This window comes from Dermacentor variabilis, chromosome 8, assembly GCF_050947875.1.
Source record: "Dermacentor variabilis isolate Ectoservices chromosome 8, ASM5094787v1, whole genome shotgun sequence".
In the NCBI taxonomy this organism is placed as follows: Eukaryota; Metazoa; Arthropoda; class Arachnida; order Ixodida; family Ixodidae; genus Dermacentor; species Dermacentor variabilis.
In genome coordinates, this window is record NC_134575.1 from 39,390,591 (window position 1) to 39,399,276 (window position 8,686).

Here is an 8,686-nt window from a genome sequence, read left to right on the forward strand (position 1 = left end):
CAATATAAAAGTGACCATAAGATGGTGGACGCAGGCCAAACTGATTAACTTCTAAGGAACTTAAGTTCTTTATCACAATGTGCTATGGAGGGGGAACTAACTGACACATTTAAAACGCCTCAAAGGTTTCTCTGGCCATCTGACTGCTGTACCTTTTCAACACACGTGTGTCGTCAAGGAGTGGTAAACAGCCACACTTTGCACAATGAACAGCCAGATTACTGCCAGTCTTAATATTGGCACAGTGCGCATGCTCACGCAAACGTTCACTGATAAAACGTCCTGTTTGCCCTATGTAAGTGCTGTCGCAAGACGTGGGAATGGAATGCACTACATTGGTACTGCAATCTACAGGCTTGGCGACATGTTGCTTATTGCACAGTGTTCTCCGGCTTTCGTTGACCTTTTTGCACATCCTTCCCAACTTGTTAGGCGCAGTAAACACGACCTTTACACCGGCCCAGCCTGCGGCTTTCTTGATGCGATGGGACACACCATGTATATACGGGATCGCAACAGTCTTGGTTAAGTCATCACCCGCTTCGCGCTGTTTCTTGGGGGAGCGAGCCTCTTGCAATAAAACTTCCGCCAAGGATGACAGCAGTTGTGCAGGATAGCCACTTGCTTTAAGGCGCTGGACTTGATTGGAGAGGCTGCTGCAGATCGAGTGGTGGCAAGAGCGAACGACCGCATTTCTAAGGGCCCCTAGGGCGATGGAACGCTTCACCACTTTAGAATGGTTGGATGTGTAGGGGAGGAGTTGTTTTTTGGAACGCGGAGCATACATCCAACACGTGTGCCCTTCCTGGAGGTGTGGTGCAAGGTCAAGGAAGCGGATTTGGCCTTTTTCCGGCAATTCTCTTGTGAACGTCAAACCTCGATAGATGTTCCTGAATTTTTCAAACACTTGGTCGACCAGGGTTGTGGCTTCATTAGGGTGGGCAGAAAGGATCACCAGAAAATCGTCAACGTAGCGAAACACCTTCTTAGCAGGAATTGTGCTGAGTTGCTCCTGGAGGAGACTATCATAGTGCGCCAACAATAGTTCACTCACTATGGGCGCAATACGAGAGCCTATGCATATCCCGTTCTTTTGCACATAGTACTCTTCGTTATGCAGGACGACGGCAGATCTTAGGTAAACTTGCAGCAGGTCCAGAAAATTGGCGACGCTGGTGCCAACCGCATTCTGGAACCGGACTTCACCTATCTTTTCTATGCCTTCCTGCACAACGGCGAAGAGGTCATCTTGAGGGAGGGAATAATATAGGTCCTTGATGTCTACCGAGAATGCCTGTGCTCTTTTAATGCTCGACACCTTTAGGAACTGGTCTACCTCTGTTGAGTTGCGTACTAAAAATGGCTCATTTATGGGAAGCTGCCTCAGACCTTCCAGATGGTAGGACTCTAGGCACTTCTGCCAAGTGCCCACTTCCGAAACAATGACTCTGAAGGGATGGCCTTGCTTAACTGAACTGAACTTAACTGACTCTGAAGTTATTTTGCTTTAGGCTCAGCTTCGGTGTGTGCAAGTTTTTGAGCACTTGTATTACAGACGAGGCGCAATGTTACTTGTTTTGCCGGCAAAATATATTTAATAATACCAGTAATACAAGTACAGACTAATACTAATTAAGTACGAACTGGCAATCCCCCTTGCGATGAAGAGTGCTATTAAGCTTTCTTTTTTTGACCGGTTGGTCACTTGCATTGCTGTTGTGTGAAGATAGTGTCCTAATACTCCGTGCTTTTCTGTATATGGGAACATGATGCAAATTATGGCGACAGGCAGATCATATTGCACTTGTAAGCGCTATAGAAGTATGCTCCCTCATTCGGCGCGTACTTCAAATAATGAGAGCAATTATAGGCTACTGCCTGTTCATACTGATGCATGTGGCTAGTTTAAAATTCTGTGGGTCCTTACTTCTCGTACTGTGAATGAAATACATGTACTCTACCTTCTTTCTGTAAGCCACAAGATGTGTGGCCGTCATGACATACGTGACAGTCAAGTTCCGTGTGACCAGCCCGTAATTGTCAATTTTCGCATTGGTTTGGATCTTCTGGAACAAATGTTCGCTCACTATGCACAAACGGCAGTTGGGAATGAAAATTGCTACTGCAGATTGACACTTTCGCACTGCCTGGGGGTCAGTCTTTTTCCAGTACGAAATGTGTGAATAAAAACAAAAACGTTCAACTTGTTTTGAGTTTTGGCTTACCGATAAATTGGCCAGCTTTAGTTGATTCACTTGACAACACGCGAACGAAATTAACGATTGATGGTGCCAGGAAATTATTTTCTTTATACTACCCCTCCAATATATCTGTGGACTAGTTGAACCGTAGCCCTAAACTTAACCAGAAGTTATGAATTTCAAAGCATCTACTTCCACGAAATGACGAAATGTAAGATGTTATCTCCGAATATTGGTAGTGAACGACGGTTTGCTATAAATATTTTTTCATTGTAATGGCTTGGCCGCAAAGCTTCAAAAAATGAATAGAAGCTTCCAAGATAAATGCGACAGAAAAAAAAAGTGCTATGTAAACACGGCACACTTCAGCGGGTACTGCTCCGCGATTTGCATCCGCATGGTTGCTATCATAGTGTGCACGTGGTTATTTGGAGGTATAAGTATGACCGATCTCGGAAGTAAAATTTTCGTTGATAGTCAGCGCTTGTCTTCGTCTTTGTTTCTTCTTGTGTCCTTGTTTTGTTGCGCTATACAGATACTTTTCAATGAGGTATAGGGAGTCTCCTCACCCTGCTTGAAGTTTTACTCATGGTATAGGGACTTTCCGCACCCTGGTTCAGCTTTGAACAGTCGTTTGCTGTCGGTTCAGTCGTCGTCACCCACGCTTCGGCGCAGTGATTCGAGTTTGCGCCCACCCAGTCATTCTCGATACATTGGCGATAGAGTGGGGGTAAGCTTGGGCGCATGAATTGGGGGTAGACGCGTGTAGACATTATGCGAGAAACTTACTATACCAGGAAGCGGCGCTACTCACTTTGTCACTCTGTATTGAGCGGTACTCACTCTTACCGATGTTCCGGTGTTGAAGTCATTTCGTTGGAGGTTAGGGATTTAGGGTTAGGGAGTGAGGTGCTTAAAAGCGCGTTCTCGAAGTGGCCAACGGACTGGCACCACTCACAAGGATCCTTGCTCCTTTCCAGATGAGGCCTTTCCGCGTAGTCTGTGACTTCCTTTTCAGGGGCAGATGCCAAGTGTGTCTTCTCCTCGTTCATCACTAGATCGTCAAAAGCGTTCCATACACTGGATGCCACCAGGGGACATGAAGTCGATGCTGGCACAGCGGTGTTTCCACTGGGTTACACGTCAGCTGCCTGGAGCTCCCTTGTCAATGGGTCTTTCAGCCAGGTCATTTGACCAGATGCCTGATGAACTGTGGCCTTAAAGCGTGGATCACGAAACATGACCAGGCTGGCCACTTCGTCAATGTCGCACTCCGCAAAGCAAGCGTAAGCGTTATTTTTTCAAATCAATAAGATTTGAGTCCAGCGTCTTTTTAGTGGGTCTGGGGACCCGCCGCGGATGCGGTTCCGAGACCTTGTCTCGAAGCGGCTTCCTCGGCTCGCTGGACGGCCCAGAGTTGTGCTGTCAGGTTCGAGCTGAGCAGTGCGGTCTTCCAGCGCGAGCGGAGGCTGGCGGTGGAAGAGACGGAGGGGTCGGCACTGCCCAACTTGTTTGTTAAGTCCCGACGCTCCCATAACATGTGATTTAGCGTGGCAACCTCGCCACATGATGTACGTCTGTTTGTAGTGTACATGTCTGGATACATGGCGTGCAATGAGTCTGGGGTTTCTGTAAGAATCCGTTTGTAATTGTCTGAAGTGTACTGCTTGCGTCCTGTCTAACCTAGCGTGAGGGAATGGGCATACGCGTCTTTGTAACTGGTAGTGTGTCGGAATGTCGTGGAACTTGGTCATACGATCCTCCCCAGCCCAGACGTTTGCAGTACCCCGCAGGGGCTCTTCCTCCGATGACGCTCGGTGAGTGAGGCCTCGAGCAACGTGGTGGGCCGCTTCGTTGGGGGTGCTCAATCCAGTATGTGCCGGGATCCATAGCAAGTGCCTTCGGTTATCGAAGTCGGCCTCTCCCTGGTGTATGGGATGTCGCTGGAGTATGTGATACGCCTCTTGCGAGATGCGCCCATTTGCAAAATTGCGAATTGCCGTTTGCGAATCGAAGATCCCGTATGTCGCTTTGGTTTGTGTGAGGGCCAGTGCTATGGCCGTTCCTCTGCCGCTTCGGCATGTGCCGTGTTCACGGTAACGCTAGTGAGGTGGTTGCCTCGGTGGCTAGCAACTGCCGCCACGAAACTCTTCCTGTCTCGATAACGGGCTGCGTCGGTGAAGACCGCCTCCTTGTTGTTGGATTAACTTTGGTTCATGTGTTGCGCCCTGGCTTTACGTCACCCCGTGTGGTGTTGGGGCTCATATTGCGAGGCAATGGGGGTAGGTATGGCTGCCCATGTATGGTTCTTGGAATTTCTACTTTGATGCCGTGTTGCGTGTGGTATGTGATGCCGACCTTTTTGAGCACGCGTCTGCCCGGGCGGGTCTTGTATAGGCGCTAGAGTTGGGACAATTGTTGCGCCTCCACGAGTTCTTCGAGCGTATTGTGTAAGCCTAGTTCTTAGAGCTTGGTGGTGCTGAGTCCGGGCGCAAGTCACAACGCACATTTGTACGCCTTGCGTACGAGGGCGTTGAGCTTGTTTCTTTCCGCTACCGTCCAGTTGTGAAACGCTGCCGTGTACTTTATTTGAGAAATGACGAAGGCTTGTGTGAGCGGTACGGCGCTGCCTTCGCGCATGCCCGCGTGTTTGTTGGTGGTGCGTCGAATGAGCTGCATCGTGCTGGCTGCCTTTGCAACGTTACCTTGCCAAGTGCCTCGCCATTGCTCCCCTTGTGTTCGATCATCATTCCTAATACCCGGATCTTATCTACCATCGGGATGGGTAGGCCGTTTGGTTCGGTTAATTGGATCTCTTCCTTTTCCGGGGGGTTGTAGCCTTTAGGTGGGCGCCCCTTTCTGACCGGTCTATATAGCAGCAGTTCGTATTTTTCGGCCGAGCAAGCGAGTCCCGTGCCCACGAGGTAGTTTTCCACGCATTGGATGGCCTGCTGTAAACTCTGCTCGATCGTTCCTTCACTTCCCGTTGTCGTCTACATCGTAATATCATCCGCGTATAGCGTGTGATGCAGTCCTTCGATTTGAGGCAGTCGGTCGGATAACCCCAGCAGGACGAGGTCGTGGAGCATCGGTGAGATCACCGAGCCCTGCTGTGTGCCCGAGCTCCCGATGTTGATTTCATCTGGCTCTAGTTGTCCCACTCGCATGCGAGCGGTTCTTCCCGTGAGGAAGTCTCGTACGTAGTCGTACGTTTGAGATTTAGCTTGTCTATTTGTCGCAATATGGCATCGTGGCGAACGTTATCGAAGGCCTTCTTCAGGTCCAGCCGGAGGATGGCTCTCGTTGAGCGCGTCGGATTGTCTATAATTTGATGTTTTAGTTGCAGAAGGGCGTCTTGCGTGGAGAGATGTCCCCCGAGCCCAATCATGCTGTGTGGAAATAATTCTTTGTCCTCAAGGTAATCCGTGAGTCTATTGAGGAACGCGTGGGGCTCCAGCAACATGACCACGCAAGACGTGAGGGAGATGAGGCGCAGGTTCTCCAGCTGCAGTTTCTTGCCGGCTTTCGGTATCAGTATGATCTTTGCTTCTTTCCACTGCTGGGGTAGCTTGCCGTGCGCCCAACACTCGTTATTGTATTTTGTGAGTTTCTCGATCGATCCGTAATCGAGATTGCGTAGTGCCTCATTGGATATTCGATCGGGGCCAGGGGCCGACTTGGTGTTGAGTTTCACGAGGGCCGCCTGGATTTCGGCAACGGAGAATTCCGCGTCTAGGGTGGCGTTGCTTTCTCCCGATTAGTCCGGATATATTTGCGGTGGCGTTTGGGATATGTAAAGGCGTTCCACATCCCGTAGGAATTGTTGCTCCGTTCCCCCGTAAGCGTGTATGATTTTGTATACACCTTGCATGCGTGTGGTCTTGGTGTTGGTGGGATCGATCAGGTACCGCAGTAATTGCCACGTGCAAGGCATGGTATTTGACCGTCCATCTCCCCGCATTTTTCTTTCCATTGTTGTTGTTGCAGGTTAAGCGCGTGCTCTTCTATTTATTTGTTGAGCTGTGCTATCCGTTTACGTAGTCTCCTATTGTGTCTCGGTTGTTTCCATCGGTGCTGTAGGTGGGTTCTGGCTTCTCACATCTGCAGCAACCGTGAGTCTATTGTCTCGAGCCCAGCTGTCGACGAGATCGTTTGCGTCACGCGCTCGATATCCCACCGCAGTTGGTCGGTCCATTAGTCTATGTCTTTGATGTCTTCCACCTGTTGCTTGTCACGACGTTTGCGTAGCTAATTCCAGTTGGTGACCTTCATTTGACGACCGGCCTTGTGTTCCTGCGGGCCGTCTTCTGTTTCTATGGAAATAATGTAGTGATCGCTTCCCAAGTCTTGCATGGTGTTTGTCCAAGTGACTTCGCGTGTGTAATAGGAAACTTGGTAAATAGAAAACTTGGTTATAGAAAAGCTTGGTAAATAGGAAACCGAAACTGATCGTGTCTCACGGGCGTGATGCAGATAGACTGAAACAGAGCAGGCGTTTGAGCGGATACCTGAGTGGACCATGCGAAGTTCTCAGTGATAAAGTGTTCTTAGGAGAACGTGGGGCAAGCATATAATTTGTTACCTGCTCTCTTATTCGCAGTCTGTCCGAAAATTCGCCTTTTCCACCGTTATTAGGATCTCCTCCAATATTCGGGAATTTCGGAATATGCTTTTCCTGAATCGGGTACGCTTCGAATAAGGAAAATATTCGATTCGTATTTCCTACTGAGACGTGAACAACGACAAGCTGCCCCAAGTACGCTAAAGCTAGGGAATAAAGACATATCTGGAGAAGAGCAAGCAGATGCCTTTAACAACTTTTTTACAACCCTAGCTCATAACAACCGGCCACATGATTCTAAAAAATACATCAATTCTTACAATAATGACACGATATTCCTGAACCTGGTTACAACAGAAGAAGTTATATCAGTAATACAAAACCTTAATAACGGCCGTAGCTATGACACTGACGGCATTCAAGTAAGGTCTGTGAATCGTGTTGTAGGAGTGACTGCGCCTGTTATCGCAGATATATTTAACTTCTGCTTAGCTACCAGCACATTTTCTAATAAAGTGCAAATAACCAAAGTAGCCGTTCTGTATAAGAAAGGAGACCGCAGTGATTTAGGAAATTATAGACCAGTATCTACACTCCCTATCTTCTCAAAAGCTTTTGAGAAAGTTCTGTATACTATGGGGGGGGGCTTACTCTCCCCCTTTTTCCTCTTTCTATTCCCCTTCCCCCACCTCAGTGTACGGGTAGCAAACCGGATGCTCTTCTGGTTGACCTCCCTGCCTTTCCTATCCTTGTTCCCCCTCTCTCTCTCTCTGTATGCTAGGTTGTCTAATTTTATTAATAAGCATGATCTTCTGTCACAGAATCAGTTTGGGTTTTGTAAAAATAAATGTGCCGAGTTAGCACTACTCGAACAAAAGGAATACATACTAACACAGTTTGAAAAGAAAGCCTTTGTTATCAAGAGGGTGCTAGGTCTTCCGATCAGTACAAGCACGGAGCGGCTCGATCGGCTAGGGGTCCACAATTCGCTAGCAGAAATAATCGAAGCACAGACCAAGGCACAGGTCGTGCGGCTGTCGACCACCAGGGCCGGCAGACGCATCCTAGAAGAAGCAGGAATAAATGCCGAGGCAGAGTGCACCGCACGCAGCGTCGCGCTCAGCGCGGCGGTCAGGGGCACTTTCAAGGTAGAACCGCTTCCGAGAAACGTCCACCCGCAATTCAACGAGGGGCGCCGAAGGGCGAGGGCCCGAGCACTGCTGAAATCAACCGCCAGCTGTCCGGGACTAGCGGCATTTGTAGACGCGGCCCAGTACGGGCGCAGCGACCGGTACGCGGCCGTCTCGATACGCTGGGATGGCACGATCATCAACGCAGCATCGGTCAAGGGGGTAACGTCCGAGGTGGCCGAGCAGGTGGCAATAGCCATGGCAATGAGGGACCCCGAACGCCCTTACGTATACACAGATTCGCGATCGGCCGCCAGAGCATTCGCCTCGGGCTCGATATCGCGGAAAGCGGCGGCCATCCTCGGCAGTGCGGGAGCCGCGGGTCATCACATCCTCAAATGGTTCCCAGCCCACATGGGGGCCTACGTGCACCCCGACTTTCCCAACGCCAACGAGCTGGCACACGGACGCGCGCGAGGACTCACGCACCGCGGCGATCGTGGCGAGCGAGGTGGCGGGGAGGGAGGGGAGCACCGAGACCCGCTGCTCACCTTCAACGAAATAACCACGCATTATCAGCTGTCGAGGAGGACCTTCCCGCTCCCCCACGCTAAACTTACTAGACCACAGTCATCTATATTCAGAATGTTGCAAACAAGGTCGTTCCCCTCGAGAGGCAGAATGAGCCTTTATTCATCGGACGTAGAGCCGCAATGTCCGGATTGCGGCGAATCGTACTGCTCGCTATCGCACATGCTTTGGCAATGCTCCGCGTTAAGCGGCACCGTGTTCCG